Genomic DNA, 23962 nt, shown 5'->3' on the forward strand with positions numbered 1-23962 from the left:
CAATATATTGGTTGGGTGGGTTGTTGGCTGGTGTGCGTGGGTGCTACTACTAGTACGCAATGGGCATATGAGTGGTGTTTTGGTTGTGTGTATTAGCAGGCTCCATGCTACCCGCATCGAACTATCGAGCCACACTCCTCTTCGTTGACTCCACTTGTTCTAATTGAGCCCAGGGGGTGCGATCGGGATCCTGTGTTGCATACCTAAGCCAGATGGAATTATGGATGTGTTGTCGTCCCTTCTCCATCTCGTGCCCTTTGGGGTGCGTGGTGGGCCACAATCGTGCCCTGTGTTCCGAGTGTCCCCTTTAAATCAGTATGGCCTCGTCGATGCACTGGTGCTCGTTCGTGCTTTCAAATACGGAAAATATTTTTAAGAGTAGGGTTTAGGCCCTTGTCTCTCGATGCTTATGCATTTTGTCTCTTGACACGGACGATGCTCGTGCTCTGTTATGACCTCTTTGTTGCTAGCGCGGCATGTTGAGAGCCATGCAGTGTCGACATCACGGAGGAATGCTACCTGGTTGATCCTACCAGTAGTCATATGCTTCTCTCAAAGATTAAGCCATGCATGTGTAAGTATGAACAAATTCAGATTGTGAAACTGTGAATGGCTCATTAAATCAGTTATAGTTTGTTTGATGGTATTTGCTACTCGGATAACGTAGTAATTCTAGAGCTAATACGTGCAACAAACCTCGACTTCTGGAAGGGATGCATTTATTAGATAAAAGGTCGACGCGGGCTTTGCCTGTTGCTCTGATGATTCATGATAACTTGATGGATTGCACGGCCTTTGTGCCGACGATGCATCATTCAAATTTCAGCCCTATCAACTTTCGATGGTAGGATAGTGGTCTACTATGGTAGTGACGGGTGACTGAGAATTAGGGTTTGATTAGAAGAGGAGCCTAAGAAAGCGGCTAGCACATCCAAGGAAGGCGGTGGCGCGCAAATTATCCAATCGACACGGGAGGTAGTGACAATAAATAACAATACCGGGCTCTATGAGTGCAGTAATTGGAATAAGTACAATCTAAATCAGATTAACGAAGATCCATTGGAGGGCAAGTCGATGCGTGCACCGCATGATAATTCTAGCTCCAATAGCGTATATTTAAGTTGTTGCAGTTAAAAAGCTCGTAGTTGGACTTAGGGGTGGGTCGGCCAATCCGCCTCACGGTGAACACCAGTCTACTCGTCCTTACTGCCGGCGATGCGCTCTTGGCCTTAATTGGCCTGGTCGTTCCTCTGGCGCTATTACTTTGAAGAAATTAGAATGCTCAAAGCAGGCCTACGCTTGTATACATTAGCATGGGATAACATCATAGGATTTCGATCCTATTGTGTTGGCCTTCGGGATCAGAGTAATTATTAACTTGAGGATAGTCGGGGCATTCGTATTTCATAGTCGAGGTGAAATTCTTGGACTTATGAAAGATGAACAAGCTGAAAGCATTTGCCAAGGATGTTTTCATTAATCAAGAATGAAAGTTGGAGGCTCGAAGACAATCGACACCGCCCTAGTCTCAACCATAAGCGATGCCGACCGAGGATCGGCGGATGTTACTTTTAGGACTCTGCCGGTACCTTATGAGAAATCAAAGTCTTTGGGTTCGGGGAGTATGGTCGCAAATTTGAAACTTAAAGGAATTGTGGAAGGGCACCATCGGGAGTGGAGCTGCGGCTTAATTTTACTCAACACGGAAACTTACGAGGTCCAAACATAGTAAAGATTGATGATGAGAGCTCTTTCTTGATTCTATAGGTGGTGGTGCATGGCGTTCTTAGTTGGTGGAATGATTTGTGCAGTTAATTCCGTTAACGAGCGAGACCTCGACTGCTAACTAGCTACGGAGGTGATCCTTCGTGGCTAGCTTCTTAGAGGACTATGGCGTTTTAGGTCACGGAAGTTTGAGGCAATAACAGTGCTGTGATGCCCTTAGATGTTACGGGTCGCACGCAGCACTACTGTGATGTATTCAGCGAGTCTATAGCCTTGGCCGAAGCAGGACGGGTAATCTTTGAAATTTCATCGTGATGGGGATAGATCATTGCAATTGTTGGTCTTCAACGAGGAATTCCTAGTAAGCCCGAGTCATCATTTCGCGTTGACTCGTCCCCGCCTTGTACACACCGCCCGTCGCTTCGTCCGATGGAATGGTCGGTGAAGTGTTTGGATCGCGGCGGCGTGGCGGTTCACCGCATAACAACATCTTGAAGTCCACCGAACCTTATCATTTAGAGGAAGGAGAAGTCGTAACAAGGTTTCGTAGGTGAACTGCGGAAGGATCATTGTTGAAACACGCCTAGCAGAATGACTCGTGAATCGTTGTATACAACATCGGAGGTGGTGTGGGTGCAGTGCCACCTGTCGCCACCCCCGCTGTCAGAGCGGCCATTCTTGTCGTCCCTTTTGCCTATTGGGTGGGGTGAGATGTCAGGATCAACCTCTTGATGCAAAACGAACAAACCCCGTGCGAATCGCGCCAAGGAATCGAAATGAAAAAAGGACACATCTCTTGTCATTTGCACCGTTCGCGATGTCGATTGCTTGATGATGTTGTTCTTTTGTCGCAAAGTATATAGAATGACTCTCGACAGCAGATATCTCGACTCTCGCATCGATGAAGAGCGTGGCGAAATCACGATACTTGGTGTGAATTGTAGAATCCGTGAACCATCGAATCTTTGAGCGCAAGTTGCGCCCCAAGCCATTAAGCCGAGGGCACGCGTCTGCTGGGTGTCACACATCGTCGCCCCATCTAACCCGATCCCTTGGGACTCGGTCGAACCCATGACGAAATTGGCCTCCGTGCGCTCAAAGCCGGCGGTTAGCCTAAATTGAGTCCTCGGCGACATAAGCTGTCGCTATGATCGGTGGTATCTTGTAAGCAACCTCGTTCGAGTTGTGCGCGTTCGTCGATCGAGACCCTTAAACCCTTCGGTATCGCATCCTGTCCAGTCGGCGGGATAACTCGTGAGTTTAAGCATATCAATAAGCAGAGGAAAATAAACTTACCAGGATTCCCCTAGTAACAGCGAGTGAACCGGATAAAGCCCAGCTTGAGAATCAGGCGCCACCGGCATTTGAATTGTAGTCTGGAGAAGTGTCCTCAGCGGTGGACCGGGCCCAAGTCCCCTAGATAGGGGCGCCGGAGAGGATGAGAGCCCCGTCGTGCTCGGACCCTGTCGCACCACGAGGCGCTATCTACGAGTCCAGTTGTTTGGGAATGCAGCCCTAATCGGGCGGTAAATTTCGTCCAAGGCTAAATAATGACGAGAGACCGATAGCGAACAAGTACCGCGAGGGAAAGATGAAAAGGGCTTTGAAAAGAGAGTCAAAGAGTGCTTGAAATTCTCGGGAGGGAAGCGGATGGGGGCTGGTGATGCGCCCAAGTCGGATGGAGAACGGCGAGAGCCGTTCTGCCAATCGACTCGGGGCGTGGACCGACGCCAATCGTGGCGGCGGCCCAAACCCGGGCCTTTGATACACCTGTGGATACGTCGTCGCCTCGATCATAGGATCCAACACGCACCGTCTCGGCATGCTTCGGCGCATAAGTGCTTTGGGCGTCGGCCTGTGGGCTCCCCATTCGGCCCGTCTTGAAACACGGACAAAGGATTCTGACATGTGTGCGAGTCAACGGGCTAGAAAACCCGTAAGGCGTAAGGAAGATGATTGGCAGGATCTCTCACGGGTGCACCGCCGACCGACCTTGATCTTCTGAGAAGGGTTCGAGTGAGAGCATGCCTGTCAGAACCCGAAAGATGGTGAACTATGCTGGCGGATGACTAGAAAACTTCTGGTGGAGGCCATGGCGATCTTGGCGTGCAAATCGTTAAATCGACTTAGGTATAGAGGCGAAAGACTAATTGAAGCTGTCTAGTAGTGGTTCCTCCAAAGTTTCCTCGGGATAGCTGGAGCCTTTAGCGAGTTCTATCGGGTAAAGCCAATGATTAGTGGCATCGGGGCAACGCCTTGACCTATTCACAAACTTTAAATAAGTAAGGCGGTCTTGGTGCCCGTTGGTAAGACCCGAGAATCGAGAGCTCAAGTGGGCCATTTTGGTAGCGAGCTGGCGATGCACGATGAGCCGGAAGCTGTGTTACTGATACAAGCTGTGCGCTAACCTAGAACCCACAAAGGGTGTTGATCGATTAAGGCAATGGGGCGGTGGCCATGGAAGTGAAATCCGCTAAGGTGTGTAACAACTCACTGCCGAATCAGCTAGCCCCTAAATTGGATGGCGCTTAAGCCGCGACCTATACTACCGTCGGGGAAAGAGCCGAGCCAGATGAGTAGGAGGGTGCTTGGTGGCCGTAAAACCATGGGGTGCTAGCAGGCGGAGAGCCCGTCGGTGTAGATCTTGGTGGTAGTAGAAAATATTCAAATGAGAACTTTGAAGGCCAAAGATGGGAAAGGTTCCATGTGAACGGCACTTGCACATGGGTTAGTCGATCCATAGAGGCGGGGAAGCTCGTCGATAAGCGCGTTCAAGACGAGCTTCAAAAGGAATCGGGTTAAATTCACGAGGCCGAGACGCGGCGGTGACGGAAATGTTAGGGAGTCGGGAGGCGTGGCGGAGGCCTCGAGAAGAGTTATCTTTTACGTTTAACGGCCTTCCTACCTTAGAAGCAGCTCGGTGGAGGTAGGGTTCGGTGATGGGAAAACCTTTGCGTGGCGTGGTGCGGTCTTCAATGACCCTTGAAAATCTGGAGGGACGAGTGCCGTCCGCTCGGTCGTACTCCTAACATCATCAGTCTCCAAGGTGAGCGACCTACGGTCAATGGAACAATGTAGGCAAGGGAAGTCGGAAAAATTGGTCCAGTAACCTCGGGAAAAGGATTGGCTCGAGAGGTGGGCATGAGGTCCCGTCTCGAACCCGTCATTTGCCGATTACTTTGCTCGAGCTACTTCCATGACGAGGCGGGTCACCGTGATATCGGTCGGGGACGGACTAGAGCAGCTCCTTGGGGCCTTCCCAGGCGATGAACGGTCGACTCGAGGCTGTATGCAGACAAGGGGAATCAGATTGTTTAATTAAAACAAAGCATTACGATGGTCTGCGGATGCTCACGCAATGTGATTTACGCTTGATGCTTTGAATGTCAATGTGAAGAAATTCAACCAAGCGCTGGTGGCAATGAGAGTAACTATGACACTCTTAAGGTAGCCAAATGCCTCGTCATCTAATTAGTGATGTGCATGAATGGATTAAAGAGATTCCCACTGTCCCCGCCTACTACCCAGTGAAACCACGGCCAAGGGGCAGGCTTGGTAGAATCGTGAGGGAAAAAAAGAACTGTTGGGCTTGACTCTAGTCCGACTTTGTAAAATGACTTGAGAGGTGTAGGATAAGTGGGAGCTCTCGGTGAAATAGAAATACCACTACTTTTAACATTATTTTACTTATTAGTGAATTGGAAGGGGCATGGCCCTCTTTTTGGACCAAGGTCGACCGACCGCCGATCGAGCGAAAGACATTGTTAGGTGGAGAGTTTGGTTTGGGGTGGCATATCATTAAAGACAACGGAGGTGTCCTAAGATGAGCTCAGCGAGAAGAAATCTCGTGTGGAACAAAAGGGTAAAAGCTTCGTTTGATTCGATTTCCGATCGAATCTGAACAGTGAAAGCGTGGCCTATCGATCCTTTAGGCCTTGAAATTTGAAGCTAGAGGTGTCGGAAAAGTTTCCACGAGGATAAGCGTCTTGTGGCGATAGCGTTCATAGCGACGTTGCTTTTTATCTTTCGATGTCGGTTCTTCCTATCATTGTGAAGCGAAATTCCCCAAGTGTTGGATTGTTCACCCACTAATAGGCGGCATGAGTGGGTTTAGACCGTTGTGAGAGCAGGTTAGTTTTACCCTCGATGGCCGAGTCGCAATAGTAATTCAACCTAATCTGAGAGAAACCGTTGATTCGCACAATTGGTCATCGCGCTTGGTTGAAAACCCGATGGCGCGTGAAGCTCTTGTCTTGTTGGATTATGTTGAGCGCCTCTAAGTCGAATCTGGGCTAGAAGCGACGCATGGCGTCTGTCGCCCAATTGTCGACCCTCGGTGGGCCTTTGGCCCCAAAGGCACGCGTTCAGGTGCGGCGACCGCATGATGGACAAGTCATGGCGCCTCCTTAGAGCGTAATTCCCATCGAGCGGGGGGTAGAATCCTTTGTAGATGACTTAAATACGTGACGGGGTATTGTAGGTGGCAGAGTGGCCTTGCTGCTACGATCCACTGAGATTCAGCCATTTGTCGCTTCGATTCGTCCCTCCCCCATCTCCCTTCCGATCCACCATTGTTCTTTTGCACGTCCCGACCCTGGGGTCCCTAAGTTGGGGACTTAGTGTAAAGAGTAAGTTAAACACTTGGCCGTGCCGCCCCCTCGAGAAATATAGTACAACGGGGGCCGTGATGGTGCGAGTGCCAGCTCTCAACTGTTGGCGGCCCGGGCACTTGTTCAATTTTCTGCTGTGCCATCATGCCATATTTCATTCAGCTTCTTGTATTTCTTTTGGGCCAACAGAAAAAATTTTCAATTAAAAATACGAAGTGTAAGTGGCGTAAAAAAAACTGCCCCTATTTCAGGCATGTACGGGAGCCTCGGGCAACATCCGCAACGTAGGCCATCCCGTGGTGCGGGTCATCGAGCAACATCGACACCTCGATGCCTCGGATGTGCAGAAGCTTTGGGCTAAAAAAAGTGTCCCTGTTTCGGATATCTGGAATCTGTCCTTGTTTCAGACACATGAATGTCGACTGGTAGCACATTGACCAAGTTTTTTTAGCTCTTTAGGGGAGAAGTGATATTGAGCAGCCAGGGGTTATCCAGGGCACTGCCCATGCCCATCGCATGGCCGGACGTCTGTGCCCCGACAATCCGTCCCGGCGATGATCTGGCGAGCCATCCCGGGATATACAAAACAGTGCAATGAGTCCCTCCCCAATCCCAAAAGGTAGAATTCGGATACCGTTACATGTTCAATTCCCAATAATGAATGAATCGTCCCAAAGGTAGGATTCGGATACCGTTGCATGTCCGGTACCCAACAATGAATGAATCGTCCCTGTCCCTCTCCTTTTACAACAAGAGCCTCCAGCATCTTTGGCCCCCGGTCGTACGATAGCCTCGTACACTATCGACAGTGTGTGCCATCCCGTGGTGCGGGGCGACCGGGCACTACCGACCTTTTTGATGTGTCTGAGTATCGGGCAGCATCGGTACCTTGGTGCATCGGATGTGCGGGAGGGTCGAGCACTAAATCTAATTTTCGGTCCCCAGTGGTGCAGAAGTGTCGGCCCCTTGGTCATCCGGGAGCCTCCGGCACCATTGGCACCTTGGTGCTTGGATGTGCGGGAGCCTCGGTCACCATCGGCAACCTAGGCCCTTGGTCGTGCGGGAGCCTCTGGCACCATTGGCAACCTAGGCCCCTAATCGTGTGATAGCCTCGGTACCATCGGCAACCTAGGCCTTTGGTTGTGCGGGAGCCTCAGGCAAAGTCGGCAAAATAGATCCGTAACCTCGGGAAAAGGATTGGCTTTGAGGGCTGGGCACGGGGGTCCTAGTGTCGAACCTATCACTACAGTGCCTTTATCGAGCCGCTTTCTGACGAGAAGCAGTCGCTGGCGTCTACCGCCGAGGGGGCCGGTGGGGGCGGCTCCTTGGGGCCTTCCAGGCGACAAACGATCAACTAAGAACCGGTGCGGACAAGGGAATCCATTTCGTTTAATTAAAACAAAGCATTGTGATGGTCCTTGTGGATGCTCACGCAATGTGATTTACGCGAAGCTCACGAATGTCAAAGTGAAGAAATTCAACCAAGCGCAGTAAAGCGGCGGGAGTAACTATGACTCTCTTAAGATGGCCAAATGCCTCGTCATCTAATTAGTGACGCGCATGAATAGATTAACGAGATTCCCACTATCGCCGTCTACTATTCGTGAAACCACGCCAAGGACCCGGGCTTGGCGAGAATCGTGAGGAAAGAAGACCTGTTGAGCTTGACTCTAGTCGACTTTGAGAAATGACTTGAGAGGTGTAGGATAAGTGGGAGCTCTCGGCGAAATTGAAATACCACTACTTTTAACATTATTTTACTTATTAGTGAATTAGAGGGGCACTGCCCTCTTTTTGGACCCAAATTAAACCCATTGGCCGATCGGTGAAGACATTGTCGGTGGGAGTTTGGTTTGGGCGACACATTTGTTAAAAGATAACGCGGTGTCCTAAGATGAGCTCCACGAGCGTAAATCTCATGTGGAACAAAAGGGTAAAAGCTTGTTTGATTACGATTTCAAAGTCTGAATCTGAACCGTGAAAGCATGGCCTATCGATCCTTTAGACCTTGAATTTGAAGCTAGAGGTGTTAGAAAAGTTACCACAGGATAAGCGGCCTGGCGCCAAGCGTTTATAGCGACTTTGCTTTTGATCATTCGATGTCGGCTCTTCCTATCATTGTGAAGCGAAATTCACCAAGTGTTGGATTGTTCACCCATAAATAATGAACGTAGTCGGTTTAGACCATCGTGAGGCGGTTAGTTTTACCCTACCGATAGCCACGTCGCAATAGTAATTCAACCTAATGCGAGAGGATCCGTTGATTCGCCCAATTGGTCATCGCGCTTGGTTGAAAAGCCGATGCAAAAGCTACCGTCTTGTTGGATTATGGTGAACGCCTCTAAGTTAAAATCAGGGCTAGAAGCGACGCACGCGCCCGTCGCCTGATTCGACCCTTAGTAAGGGCCTTTGGCCCCCAAGGGTACGTGTCGTAGGTGCAACGACCGTGGCAGACAAGTCGCGGGCGCCTCCTTGGAGCATAATTCCCACAGAGCGACGGGTAGAATTCTTTTGCAGAAGACTTAAATATGCGATGGGGTATTGTAAGTGGTAGAGTGGCCTTGCTACCACGATCTACTGAGATTCAGCCCTTTGTTGCTTCGATTCGTCCCTCCCCTATCTCTCTTCCGATCCACCCTTGTTCTTTTGCACGTCCCGACCTTGGGGTCCCCAAGTGGGGGACTTAGTGTAAGGAGTTAGCTAAACACTTGGCCATGCCGCCCCCTCGGGAAACATGGCACAACGGGGGCCGTGGTGGTGCTGGTGTGAGCTCCCAAGTGTTGGCGGTCAGGGCACTTGTTCAATTTTCTGCCGTGCCGTGCCATGCCGTGCCATGCCATGCCATACTTCTTGTATTTGTTTTGGGCCAACAGAAAAAATTTCTAAGTTAAGCACTTGGTCGTGCCACCCACTCGAGAAACATGGCACAACGGGGGCCGTGGTGGTGCGACTGCGAGCTCCCAACTATTGGCAGCCAGGGTACTTGTTCAATTTTCTGTCGTGCCATCATGCCATATTTCATTCGGCTTCTTGTATTTCTTTTGGGCTAATAGAAAAAATTTTCAATTAAAAATACTAAGTGTAAGTGGCATAAAAAAAAACTGCCCCCATTTCAGGCATGTACGGGAGCCTCGGGCAACACCCGCAACGTAGGCCATCCCATGGTGCGGGTCATCGGGCAACATCGGGACCTTGGTGCCTCAGATGTGCGGGAGCGTTGGGCTAAAAAAAGTGTCCCTGTTTCAGACATTTGGAACACCTGTCCCTGTTTCAAACATATGAATGTCGACTGGTAGCACATTGACCAAGTTTTTTTAGCTCTTTAGAGGGGAAGTGATATTGAGCAGCCAGGGGTTATCCAGGGCACTGCCCATGCCCATCGCATGCCCAGACATCGGTGCCCCCCACCACCGGTTAGGTTCCCTGCGGTGCTCCGATGATCCATCCCGGCGATGATCCGGCGAGCCATCCCGGGATATACAAAACGGTGCAACGAGTCCCTCCCTAATCCCAAAAGGTAGAATTCGGATATCGTTACATGTTCGGTACCCCATAATAAATGAATCATCCCAAAGGTAGGATTTGAATACCGTTGCATGTCCGGTACCGAACAATGAATGAATCGTCCCTGTCCCTCCCTTTTACAATAAGAGCCTCCGGTATCTTTGGTCCCCGGTCGTACGGTAGCCTCGTACACTATCGACAGTGTGTGACATCCCGTGGTGCGGGCCATCGGGCACCACCGGCCCCTTTGATGTGTCAGAGCATCGGTCAGTATCGGCAACTTGATGCATCGGATGTGCGGGAGGGTCGAGCACCAAAGCTAATTTTGGGCCCCCGTTGGTGCAGAAGCGTCGGCACCATAAAGTGTCCCTGTTTCAGACACATGAATGTCGTCTGGTAGCAGATTGACCAAGTTTTTTTAACTCTTTAGGGGGGAAGTGATATTGAGGCAAACAGGGGTTGTCCAGGGCACTGCCTACGCCCATTTCATGCCCAGACGTCGGTGCCTCCCATCTCCGGTTAGGTTCCCGGCGGTGCTCTGGCGATCCATTCCGGCAGTGCTTCAGCGAGCCATCCTAGAATATCGAAAATGATACTACAAATTGTCCCAGTCCCTCCCCTTTAGAATCATTCCGGTCCCTTCCCTTTTGGAATAAGAGCCTCCGGCACCTTGGGCCCTTGGTCGTGCCGGAGCATTAGGCACCCTTGGTAACCTAGGACGTCGACGGTGCGGGAGCATCGACACATTCCTACTTAGACGTGCTGGAGCCATGGACGCCATCGGTGACCTAGGATGTCGGTCGTACGGGAGCCTCAGGCATCATCGACACCTAGCCCTTTGGTCGTGCGGGAGCCTTCGGCACCATTGGCACCTTGGTACTTGAATGTGCGGGAGCCTCGGTCACCATCGGTAACCTAGGCCCTTGGTCGTGCGGGAGCCTCAGGCACCATCGGCGACATAGGTCCCTGGTCATGCGAGAGCCTCGGTCACCATCGGTAACCTAGGCCCTTGTTCGTGCAGGAGACTCGGGCACCATCAGCACCTTGACCCTTGGTAGTGCGGGAGCCTCGGGCACCATCGGCACCTTGGTGCTTGGATGTGCGGGTGCCTCGGGCACCGTCGGTAATTTACGCCCTTGGTCGTACGGGAGCCTCGGGCACTATCAGCAACCTAGGCCCCTGGTCGTGCGGGAGCCTCGGGCACCATCGGCACCTAGGCCCTTGGTCGTGCTGGACCCTCGGGCACCATCAGCAACCTAGGCCCTTGGTCGTGCAGGAGCTTCGGGAACCATCTGTAACTTAGGCCCCTGGTCGTGCGGGAGCCTCGAGTACCATCGGCAACCTAGGTCCTTGGTCATGCGAGAGCCTCGGGCACCATCGGCACCTAGGCCTTTGGTCGTGCGGGAGCCTCGAGCACCATCGGAAACCTAGGCCCTTGGTCGTGCGGGAGCCTGGGGCACCGTCGGCAACCTAGGCCTCTGGTCGTATGGGAGCCTCGAGCACCATCGGCAACCTAGGCCCTTGGTCGTGCGGTAGCCTAGGGCACCATCGGTAACCTAGGCCCCTAGTCGTGCGGGAGCCTCGGGCACCATCGACAACCAAGGCCCTTGGTCATGCGAGAGCATCGGGACCATCGGCACCTAGGCCCTTGGTCGTGCGAGAGCCTCGGCCACCATCGGCACATTGGTGCATGGATGTGCGGGAGCCTTAGACACCATCTGCAACCTAGGCCCCTGGTCGTGCGAGAACCTCAGGCACCATCGGCACCTTGGTGCTTGGATGTGCGGGAGCCTCAGACACCATCGGCAACCTAGGACCTTGGTCGTGCGGGAGCCTCGGGCACCATTGGTACCTTGGTGCCTTGGATGTGCGGGAGCCTCGGACACCATCGGCAACCTAGGACGTTGGATGTGTGGGTGCCTCGAGCAGCAGGGGCACCCTTGTGCCTCGAATATGTGGGCTAACGAAAAGTGTCCCTGTTTCAGACATACGAATTTTGCTTGGTAGCAAATTGATAAAGTTTTTTTAGCTCTTTAAGGGGTAGAGATCCGCTGCCCCCCCGACGTGGCCCCCCTTGAACCCAAGGTGGGGTTCGTCCGCAGCCCCCACGGGGTTAAGATAGTCCCGCAATGACTCACTAACGGTGGTGGATCGATCGCCGGCACTAGTGGCCGGTTTGATGATTTTTTGGCCGGTCAAACCCGTGCCCATAGAAATGTAGCCAACGACTCCAAGACCAGGTTCCCTATATCGGGCAAAGATCTCTTGGGGTGGCTTATGCATTACTATGGGCTCGAGCTTGGCTTGACCATTCTCCCCCGCCATGTTAGGGACTCCTTGTGCCTCCCAAGTCGGCGACCCATCAGTGCCTTAGCCTTGCCAAGGCCTTGCATGCATTCGAAGCTGCCCGTGACACCAGTACCAAGTCTCTTTGACGGCAACGGCTCATTGGGGGGCGTAAGTTGAATTTATAGGCTCGGTCTTGGCTCGACCAAGTCCTAATGCGATTTTGTCCCTCGTAGTTCTCGTGCCAAGCGTTTGTGGTGTGCCCTCGTTTCATTGTTCCTTCTGCTCCTCTCCCAATACATTGGTTGGGTAGGTTGTTGGCTGGTGTGCGTGGGTGCTACTACTAGTACGCAATGGGCATATGAGTGGTGTTTTGGTTGTGTGTATTGGCAGGCTCCATGCTACCCGCATAGAACTGTCGAGCCACACTCCTCTTCATTGACTCCCCTTGTTCTAATTAAACCCAGGGGGTGCGATCGAGATCCTGTGTTGCGTACCTAAGCCAGATGGAATTATGGATGTGTTGCCGTCCCTTCTCTATCTCGTGCCCTTTGGGGTGCGTGGTGGACCACAATCGTGCCCTATGTCCCGAGTGTGCCCCCTTAAATCAATGTGGCCTCATTGGTGCACAGGTGCTCGTTCGTGCTTTTGGATGCGGAAAATATTTTTGAGAGTAGGGTTTAGGCCCTTGTCTCTCGATGCTTATGCATTTTGTCTCTTGACACGGACGATGCTCGTGTTCGTTATGGCCTCTTCGTTGCTCACGCTGCATGTTGAGAGCCATGCAAATGTCGATGTCATGGAGGAATGCTACGGTTGATCCTACCAGTAGTCATATGCTTGTCTCAAAGATTAAGCCATGCATGTGTAAGTATGAACAAATTGATGTGAAACTACGAATGGCTCATTAAATCGCTTATAGTTTGTTTGATGGTATTTGCTACTAGGATAACCGTAGTAATTCTAGAGCTAATCGTGCAACAAACCCTGAATTCGAAGGGATACATTTATTGGATAAAAGGTCGATCGGGCTTTGGCCGCTGTTCGATGATTCATGATAACTCGACGGATCGCAAGGACTTTGTGCCTACGACGCATCACTCAAATTTCGCGCCTATCAACTTTCGATGGTAGGATAGTGGCCTACTATGGTGGTGACGGGTGACGGAGAATTAGGGTTCTATTAGGAGGGAGCCTAAGAAACGGCTACCACATCCAAGGAAGGCAAGTAGCGCAAGAAATTACCCAATCGACACGGGGAGGTAGTGACAATAAATAACAATACCGGCTCTATGAGTCAGTAATTGGAATGAGTACAATCTAAATCCTTAACAAGGATCCATTGAGGGCAAGTGCGGTGTAGCGTATGCATAATTCCAGCTCCAATAGGGTATATTTAAGTTGTTGCGCTTAAAAGCTCGTAGTTGGACTTAAGGGTGGGTCGGCCGGTCCGCCTCATGGTGAGCACCGATCTGGTCGTCCCTACTGCCGGGGATGCGCTCTTGGCCTTAATTGGCCGGGTCGTTCCTCTGGTGCTCTTACTTTGAAGAAATTAGAGTGCTCAAAGCAGGCCTACACTTGTATACATTAGCATGGGATAACATCATACGATTTCGATCCTATTGTGTTGGCCTTACGGATCGGAGTAATGATTAACGATGGGACGGTCGGGGGCATTCGTATTTTATACTAAAGGTGAAATTCTTGGATTTATGAAAGACGAACAAGCGCGAAAGCATTTACAAGGATGTTTTCATTAATCAAGAACGAAGGTTTGGGTCTCGAAGCCAATCGACACCGCCCTAATCTCAACCATAAACGATCTGACCGACTGTGGATCAATGGATGTTGCTTTTAGGACTCAGCGCAAGACGTTATGAGAAATCAAAGTCTTTGGGTTCCGGGGAGTATGGTCGCAAGGTTGAAACTTAAAGGAATTGAGAGAAGGGCACCACCAGGAGTGGAGCTGCGGCTCAATTTGACTCACACTGGGAAACTTACGTGTCTAGACATAGTAAGGATTGACAGATGAGAGCTCTTTCTTGATTCTATGGGTGGTGGTGCATGGCCGTTCTTAGTTGGTAGAGTGATTTGTCCGATTAATTAGTTAATCTAATGAGACCTCACCGCTAACTAGCTACACGGAGGTAATCCTTCGTGGCTAGCTCTTAGAGGGACTATGGCCTTTTAGGCCACGGAAGTTTGAGGCAATAATGTGTCCTGTGATGCCCTTAGATGTTACGGGCACGCACGCGCTCTAATCGATGTATTCAACTAGTCTATAGCCTTGGCTGATAGGCCCGAGTAATCTTTGAAATTTCATCGTGATGGGGATAGATCATTGCAATTGTTGGTCTTCAACAAGGAATTCTTAGTAAGCGCGAGTCATTAGCTCGCGTTGACTACGTCCCTACCCTTTGTACACACCGCCCATCGCTCCTACCAATTGAATGGTCTGGTGAACAGTTCGGATCACGGTGACGTGGGGGGTTCATTGCCTACGATATCGCGAGAAGTACACTGAACCTTATCATTTAGAGGAAGGAGAAGTCGTAACAAGGTTTTCGTAGGTGAACCTGCGGAAGGATCATTGTCGAAACCTGCCTAGCAGAATGACCTGTGAACGCGTTGTATAGAACATTGGAGGTGGTGCAGGTGCATCGTCGCCTGTCGCCACCCCCGCGTGTCGGAGCAGCCGGTCTTGCATCCGTTTTCCCCACTGGGTGGGGTGAGATGTCAGGATCAACCTCTTCGATACAAAATGAACAAACCCCCGGTGCGAATCGCGCCAAGGAATCGAAATGAAAAAGGGGACACATCTCTTGTCGTCGCACCGTTCGTGGTGTCAGTGCTTCAGTGATGTTGTTCTTTTGTCGCAAAGTATATAGAACGACTCTCGGCAATGGATATCTCGACTCTCGCATCGATGAAGAACGTAGCGAAATGCGATACTTGGTGTGAATTGCAGAATCCCGTAAACCATCGAGTCTTTGAACGCAAGTTGTGCCCCAAGCCATTAGGCTGAGGGTACATCTGCCCGGGTTTCACGCATCGTCGCCCCCATCTAACCCCAATCCCTCGGGACTCGGTTGGACCACGGGCGAAAATTGGCCTCCCGTGCGCTCACAGCCAGCGGTTGGCCTAAATTCGAGTCCTTGATGACATAATTGTCACGACAATCAGTGGTAATGCTGTAAGCAACCTCGTTCGAAGTCGTGCGCGTTCGTCGATCGAGACCCTTAAACCCTTTCGGCATCGCACCGTGATGCCTGGTCAGGCGGGATTACCCGCGAGTTTAAGCATATCAATAAGTGGAGGAAAAGAAACTTACCAGGATTCCCTTAGTAACGGCGAGTGAACTGGGAAAAGCCTAGCTTGAGAATCGGGCGTCACCGGAGTTTGAATTGTAGTATGGAGAAGCGTCCTTAGCGGCGGATCGGGCCCAAGTCCCCTAGAAAGGGGCGCCGGAGAGGGTGAGAGCCCCGTCGTTCCTGGACCCTATCGCACCACGAGGCGCTGTCTACGAGTCGAGCTGTTTGAGAATGCAGCCCTAATCGGGCAGTAAATTTCGTCCAAGGCTAAATATGGGCGAGAGACCGATAGCGAATAAGTACCGCGAGGGAAAGGTGAAAAGGACTTTGAAAAGAGAGTCAAAGAGTGCTTGAAATTGTCGGGAAGGAAGCATATAGGGGCTAGCGATGCGCCCCGGTCGGATGTGGAACAGCGAGAGCCGATCTTTCGATCGGGTCGGGGGGTAGACCAATGCGGGTCTTGGCGGCGGCCCAAGCCCGGGCCTTTAATATGCCTGTGGAGACGTCGTCACCTCTATCGTGGGATCCAAAGGCCACTGCCGTCTCGGCGTGCTTGGCACTGCGTGCTCGAGGCGTCGGCTGCGGGCTCTCTATTCTACTGTCTTAAAACACGGACCAAGGAGTCTCGACATGTGTGCGAGTCAGCGGGTTCGAGTGAGAGCATGCTGTCGGGACCCAAAAGATGGTGAACTATGCAGGGGCGGCCAGAGGAAACTTCTGGTGGAGGCCCGCAGCGATCTTGACGTGCAAATTGTTCGTCGACTTGGGTATAGGGGGAAAGATTAATCGAATCGTCTAGTATTTGGTTCCTCCAAGTTTCCCTCGGGATAGCTGGAGCCCTTAGCGAGTTCTATCGGGTAAAGCCAATGATTAGAGGCATTGGGGGCATGGCGCCTCGACCTATTCTCAAACTTTAAATAGGTAGGGACGGTGCGGCGCCCGTTGAGCAGCCACGTAATCGAGAGCTCCAAGTGGGCTATTCTTGGTAAGCGAATCTGGCGATCTTGGGATGAACCTAAGTCGGGTTATGGTGCCCAATGCGTGCTAACCTAGAACCCACAAAGGGTGTTGGTCGATTAAGACAGCAAGACGATGGTCGTGGAAGTCGAAATCCATTAAGGAGTGTGTAACAACTCACCTGCCGAATCAACTAGCCTAAAAAATGGATGGCGCTTAAGCGGGCGACTATACTTGGCCGTCAGGGTAAGAGCCAGGCCCCGATGAGTAGGAGGGCACGGCGGTCATCGCAAAACCCGGGGCACGAGCCCGGGCGGAGCGGCTGTCGGTGCAGATCTTGGTGGTAGTAGTAAATATTCAATGAGAACTTTGAAGGCCGAAGAGGGGATAGGTTCCATGTGAACGGCACTTGCACATGGGTTAGTCGATCCTAAGAGATGGGGGAAGCCCGTCCGATCGCGTGTTCAGCGCAAGCTTCGAAAGGGAATCGGGTTAAAATTTCTGAACTAGGACGCGGTGGCTGACGGCAACATTAGGGAGTCCGGAGACGTCTGCGGGGGCCTCGGGAAGAGTTATCTTTTACATTTAACTACCGCCCACCCTAAAACGACTCACCGGAGGTAGGGTCCAATGGGAAGAGCACCGCAGACGTCGCGTGGTGTCCGGCGCCTCGTGACCTTGAAAATCTAGAAGACCGAGTGCTATCCGTGTCGGTCGTACTCATAACCGCATCAGTCTCCAAGGTGAACGACCTCGGTCAATGGAACAATATAGGCAAGGGAAGTCGGAAAAATGGATCCAGTAATCGGGAAAAGGATTGGCTCGAGGGTGGGCACGGGGTCCTAGTCCCAAACTCGTCGGCTACCGCATTACTTCTTTCGAGCTTTCAGCGGTGAGAGAGTGTCGCCAGCGTCTTTGGCAGGGGACGGACTAAGGCAGGTCCTTCAGGGGCCTTCCCCGGGCGATGAATAGTCAACTCAGAACTGGTACGGACAAGGGTAATCCGACTGTTTAATTAAAACAAAGTGAAGAAATTCAACCAAGCGCGGGTAAACGGTGGGAGTAACTATGACTCCCTTAAGCTAGCCAAATTCCTCGTCATCTAATTAGTGACGCGCATGAATGGTTTAACGAGATTCCCACTGTCCCTGTCTACTATCCAGTGAAACCATAGCCAAAGGAACTGGCTTGGCAGAATCAGCGGGGAAAGAAGACCCTGTTGAGGGGAAAGAAGACCCTGTTGAGCTTGACTCTAGTCTGACTTTGCAAAATGACTTGAGAGGTGTAGGATAAGTAGGAGCTCTCGGGCGAAATTGAAATACCACTACTTTTAATGTTATTTTACTTATTCCATGAATTGGAGGTCGGGCACGACCCTCTTTTTGGACCAAAGGTTGGCTTGTACCGCCAATCGAAAGCGTAAGACATTGTCGGTGGGGAGTTTAGTGGGTAGCACATCTATTACAAGATAACTCGGTGTCCTAAGATGAGCTCAACGAGCAATGTAAATCGTGTGGAACAAAAGGGTAAAACCTAGTTTGATTACGATTTCCAAGTCTGAATCTGAACCGTGAAAGCGTGGCTTGTGGCAGCCAAGCGTTCATAGCGACCTTGCTTTTTGATCCTTCGATGTCGGCTCTTCCTATCATTGTGAAGCATAATTCACCAAGTGTTGGATTTTTCACCCACCAATAGGGAACGTGAGCTAGGTTTAGACCGTCGTGAGACAGGTTAGTTTTACCCTACTGATGGCCGCATCGTAATAGTAATTCAACCTAGTACGAGAGGAACCGTTGATTCGCACAATTGGTCATCGCGTTTGGTTGAAAAGCCAGTGGCGCGAAGCTACCGTGCGTTGGATTATGAGTGAATGCCTCTAAGTCAGAATCTGGGATAGAAGCGATGCATGCGCCCATCGCCCGATTGCCGACCCTCATTAGGGGCCTTTGGCCCCCAAGGGCACCTGTCATAGGTGCAGCGATCGCAGCGGATAAGTCACGGGTGCCTCCTTGGAGCGTAATTCCCACCGAGTGGCGGGTAAAATCCTTTGCAGATGACTTAAATACGCGACGGGGTATTGTAAGTGGCAGAGTGGCCTTGCTGCCACAATCCACTGAGATTCAGCCTTTTGTCGCTTCGATTTGTGCCTCCCCTATCTCCCTTCCGATCTACCCTTGTTCTTTGGCACATCCCAACCCTGGGGTCCCCAAGTGGGGGACTTAGTGTAAGTAGTTAGTTAAACACTTGGTCGTGCCGCCCCCTCGGGAAACATGGCACAACGGGGGCCGTGGTGGTACGGGTGCGAGCTCCCAAGTGTTGGCGGTCCGGGCACTTGTTCAATTTTCTGCTGTACCGTGCCATGCCGTGCCATGCCGTGCCATGCCATGCCATGCCATGCCATACTTCTTGTATTTATTTTGGGCCAACAGAAAAAATTTCTAAGTTAAACACTTTGCCGTGCCGCCCCCTCGGAAAACATGGCACAACGAGGCTCGTGGTGGTGCGAGTGCGAGCTCTCAACTGTTGGCGGCCCGGGTACTTGTTCAATTTTTTGCCGTGCTATCATGCCATATTTCATTCAGCTTCTTGTATTTCTTTTGGGCCAACAGAAAAAATTTTCAATTAAAAATACTAAGTGTAAGTGGCGTAAAAAAACACTGCCCCCATTTCAGGCATGTACGGGAGTCTCGGGTAATATCCACAACGGAGGCCATCCCATGGTGCTGGTCATCGAGCAACATCGGCACCTTGGTGCCTCGGATGTGTGGGAGCGTTGGGCAGAAAAAAGTGTCCCTGTTTCAGATATGTGGAACCTGTCCCTGTTTCAGACACATGAATGTCGACTGGTAGCACATTGACCAAGTTTTTTTAGCTCTTTATGGGGGAAGTGATATTGAGCATCCAGGGGTTATCCAGGGCACTGCCCATGCCCATCGCATGCCCGGACGTCGGTGCCCCCCACCACCAGTTAGGTTCCCGGCGGTGCTCCGATGATCCATCTCGGCGATGATTCAGTGAGCCATCTCAGGATATACAAAACGGAGCAATGAGTCGCTCTCCAATCCCAAAAGGTAGAATTTAGATACCGTTACATGTTCGGTACCCAATAATGAATGAATCGTACCAAAGGTAGGATTCGAATATCGTTGCATGTCCGGTACCCAACAATGAATGAATCGTCCCTGTCCCTCCCCTTTTGCAACAAGAGCCTCCGGCACCTTTGGCCCCGGGTCGTGCGATAGCCTCGTACACTATCGGCAGCGTGTGCCATCCCGTGGTGCGGGGCCATCGGGCACCACCGGCCCCTTTGATGTGTTAGAGCATCGGGCAGCATCGGCACCTTGGTGCATCGGATGTGCAGGAGGGTCGAGCACCAAAGCTAATTTTGGGCCCCCGTTGGTGCAGAAGCGTCGGCACCGTAAAGTGTCCCTATTTCAGACACATGAATATCACCTGGTAGCACATTGACCAAGTTTTTTTAGTTTTTTAGGGAGGAGGTGATATTGAGGTGAACAGGGGTTGTCCAGGGCACTGCCCTCCCCCAATTCATGCCCAGACATCGGTGCCCCCATCACCGATTAGGTTCCCAACGGTGCTCTGGCGATCCATTCCGATGGTGTTTCGGCGAGCCATCCCGACGGTGCTCTGGTGAGCCATCCCAGAATATTGAAAATGATGCTACAAGTCTTCCCGATCCCTCCCCTTTTGAATCATCCCGGTCCCTCCCCTTTTGTAACAAGAGCCTACGGCACCTTGGGCCCTTGGTCGTGCTGAAGCATCAGGTACCCTTGGTAACCTAGGACGTCAATGGTGCGGGAGCATCGGCACATTGCTGCTTGGACATGCTGGAACCTTGGACGCCATCAGCAACCTAGGACGTCGGTCGTGTGGGAGCCTCAAGCACCATCGGCACCTAGCCCCTTGGTCGTGCGGGAGCCTCCGGCACTGTCAACACCTTGGTGCTTGGATGTGCGGGAGCCTCGGTCACCATCAGTAACCTAGGCCCCTGGTCGTGCGGGAGCTTCGGGCACCATCGGCAACCTAGGCCCCTGGTCGTGCGAGAGCCTTAGTACCATCGGTAACCTAGGCCCTTGGTCGTGCGGGAGCCTCGGGCACCATCAGCACCTTGGCCCTTGGTCGTACGGGAGCCTCGGGCACCATCGGCACCTTGGCCGTTGGTCGTGCGGGAGCCTCGGGCACCATCGGCAACCTAGGCCCTTGGGCGTACGGGAGCCTCGGGCACCATCGGCAACCTAGGACCCTGGTCGTGCGGGAGCCACGGGCACCATCGGTAACCTAGGCCCTTGGTCGTGCAGGAGCCTCGGCCACCATCGGCACCTAGGCCCTTGGTCGTGAGGGAGCCTCGGACACCATCAGCAACCTAGCCCCTTGGTCGTGAGGGAGCCTCGGGCACTATCGGTAACCTAGACCCCTGGTCGTGCAAGAGCCTCGGTACCATCGGTAACCTAGGCCCTTGGTCGTGCGGGAGCCTCGGGCACCATCGGCACCTAGGCCCTTGGTCGTGTAGGAGCCTCGGGCACCATTGGCATCCTAGGCCCTTGGTCGTGTAGGAGCTTCGGGCACCATCTGCAACCTAGGCCCCTGGTCGTGCGGGAGCCTCGGGTACTATCGGCAACCTAGGTCCTTGGTCATGCGAGAGCCTTGGGCATCATCGGCACCTAGGCCTTTGGTCGTGCGGGAGCCTCGGGCACCATCGAAAACCTAGGCCCTTGGTCATGCGGGAGACTGGGGCACCATTGGTAACCTAGGCCCCTGGTCGTGCGGGAGCCTCGAGCACCATCGGTAACCTAGGCCCTTGGTCATGCGAGAGCCTCGGGACCATCAGCACCTAGACCCTTGGTCGTGCGGGAGCCTCGGCCACCATCGGCACCTTGGTGCTTGGATGTGCGGGAGCTTCGGACACCATCGACAACCTAGGCCCTTGGTCGTGCGGGAGCCTCGGGCACCATCGGCAACCTAGGCCTTGATCGTGCGAGAACTTCGGGCACCATTTGCACCTTGGTGCTTAGATGTGCGGGAGCCTCGGACACCATCGGCAACCTAGGACCTTGGTCGTGCGGGAGCCTCGGGCACCATCGGCATCTTGGTGCCTTGGATGTGCGGGAGCCTCGAGCAGCATTGGTACCTTGGTGCTTGGATGTGCGGGAGCCTTAGACACCATCAGCAACCTAGGACGTTGGATGCGCGGGTGCCTCGAGTAGCAGGGGTACCCTGGTGCCTCGGATGTGCGGGCTAAAGAAAGTGTCCCCGTTTTAGACATACGAATGTTGCCTGATAGCGTGTGTCTGCCTATTATTCTTTTGAATTTTGTGGCAGTTTAGGGGTTTTTGGGGTGCCCCGGTTGGCGGTGGGGTGGGGTTTGAAGTGGTGGTTGCAGCCTGCGGGTGATTGGTTGTTTTCATAGGTGTTGCATGCTCTGACCCTACTTTGACTGGCCGAGTTATCGTGATTTTTAAGCTTGTAAGATTTTTGCTGGGATTGTGAAAGGGTTCCGTGTTTCTTTTTGGGGTTAGCGGTGCAGGATTATTGAGGAGTACGGGCAATACACTCGGGGTTCGTCACGCTCTCTTTCTAGCATAGTCAGACCCTGTTTGAGAAACGCTTGGATAAGAAGTTCTTACAGTGCTTTCGAGTGATCTTCACGGTGATTCTTGTCCTTTTTTGTTTTTTTTTCTTTCGGTTCTTGGTGTTCTTTGGGTGCATTTTCATTTTTTCGGGTGTTGTGCTTGTTGTTTCGGGATAAGTCGCTGATAGCTTTGTGGCGGGTCCCACGGTAGACTAGAAAAGCGGCGGTGAAGTTGACTTCTCTACGTTCTTTTTAGTCGTTTCTGCATGGATTAAGGGTTTTGTTTTACACCCTTTCGTTTGTGTTTGATTGGCTTGCATGTACGGTTTTGACGAGATCATTTATTGGGCTTGCCGAGGTTCTGTCGTTTTCTTGTGGTCTTTTTTATTGTTCTTTTTCTTTCGTAAGGGTGCATGGGGTTTGTACGTATCGTGCATGGTTTTTTGAATCTTTTTCATGATCGCCATTAATGGTTCGGGTTCTTTTTGCATGGATAACATTAATGGTAGAGTCCTCTTTTGACTTGTTTCAAGATATTCTCATTGTAAGGTTAATCTTGCTGTAATAGGAATTTTGTTTACAATATTCTTTTTTTATATTGTTACTCGATTGTCTTAGTTTACTTCAGATTTTTTGTAAGTTGTTGTTAATCTCTTGGGTATCTCTTGACTGTGGTTTCCTACTTCGGGTTTTGATTTCTTACATGTTTCTCTCTGCCTTGAAGCATGAGGGTGGGTGTTTATCGAAAGGTGTCTCTGTAGGGTTTTGAGGTTCTCTTTTCGATCTTGTGTTGGATTGGTACAGCGCTTCGCTTTCTTTTGTTTGGTGTCTTTATTTTGCAGACTCTGTTGGCTGGTTTGATTTCTGTCCGGTGGAGTGCTTAATTCTCCTTTTCTCTTGTCTCGGTTCTTGACTCGGTTGTGGCTTGGTCTGGGGTTTCTTTATGCCATGAAGTTTTTTTGTTAGAATTGTCGAGGTTTGGGGAATACCGTGACTGTCAGGGAACTAAAGCAATTGCTGGCTGCTTATAAACCTGATATTGTTTTCCTGAGCGAAGCAAAGATGAGTGCAAATAAGTTCAGTCGGGTTCAAAATAGATGCAGGATGCAGAGTGGTTTAGCCGTGAACTCGGAAGGACGTAGCGGCGGTCTTGCGTTAATGTGGGAGGAAGGAATAGATGTTACCATTCAAAGTTTCTCTAAGCATCACATTGATTCCCTGGTTCGGTTGAAAAATCATAATAACATCCGTGTAACTGGATTTTACGGGCATGCGAATCCAAATTTAAGAAGCAATTCTTGGGAAATGTTGGAAAAGGTAGGTGGTTTGGTGAGGGAGGATTGGGTGGTTGGGGGGGCTTTAATGTTATCCTGAATGAAGCTGAAAAAGATAGAGGGAGAAGGAAGGTGAGGGCATATATGGATGAATTTAAAGATGTCCTAGACAATTTAGCTCTTATGGATATTAAACCTGTTAGAGGGTGGTTTACTTGGGTCAACAACAGAAGCGGGGGGAACATGATAAAAGAAAGGTTAGATAGGTTTGTTACCTCGGTATCTATGATTGAGAAATATCCCTTTATGACCTCTAAGATGGTGCGGCAAACACAGTCTGATCATGATGCAATCATATGGGACATGTGGGGCAGTAAGCCTAAGGAGTACCCTAGAGACCAAAGATTATGCTTCAGATTTGAAGAATGTTGGGCTACGGATAGTAAGGCAAAAAGTGTTATTAGCAGTGAGTGGAACCGAGAAGCTACAAATTATGTTAACAAGTTAGAGAAGATTCGGGGAGTCCTGGGCCCGTGGCAGAGGGATAGATATGGGAAAATGAAAAATGATATGCGGAAGTTGGAAAATAAAATTGATCGGGCCATCGATTCTGAAACAAGGGACGATAGTGCGATCATTTTAAGGGAGATGAGGAGCAAACTTAGCCAACTTTATGCCAGGGAAGAAAAATACTGGGCTCAAAGGTCA

General features: G+C 51.3%; 2 non-coding genes and 2 pseudogenes across 2 annotated transcripts; all 4 read left to right on the forward strand.

Annotated features, from left to right (window-relative positions):
• Positions 1–2591: 2591 nt before the first annotated feature.
• Positions 2592–2748, forward strand: LOC128279799 (5.8S ribosomal RNA). The gene has a single exon (XR_008269994.1). It is a non-coding gene; the product is annotated as a 5.8S ribosomal RNA (ribosomal RNA).
• Positions 2749–2952: 204 nt separating this feature from the next.
• On the forward strand, positions 2953–6267 carry LOC128279907 (28S ribosomal RNA; annotated as a pseudogene).
• An 8749-nt stretch (positions 6268–15016) lies between these two features.
• LOC128280088 (5.8S ribosomal RNA) lies at positions 15017–15172 on the forward strand. The gene has a single exon (XR_008270269.1). It is a non-coding gene; the product is annotated as a 5.8S ribosomal RNA (ribosomal RNA).
• A 216-nt stretch (positions 15173–15388) lies between these two features.
• LOC128279904 (28S ribosomal RNA) lies at positions 15389–18538 on the forward strand (annotated as a pseudogene).
• The last annotated feature ends 5424 nt before the right edge of the window (positions 18539–23962 follow it).

This window comes from Gossypium arboreum, chromosome 8 (assembly GCF_025698485.1).
Source record: "Gossypium arboreum isolate Shixiya-1 chromosome 8, ASM2569848v2, whole genome shotgun sequence".
Lineage (NCBI taxonomy): Eukaryota > Viridiplantae > Streptophyta > Magnoliopsida > Malvales > Malvaceae > Gossypium > Gossypium arboreum.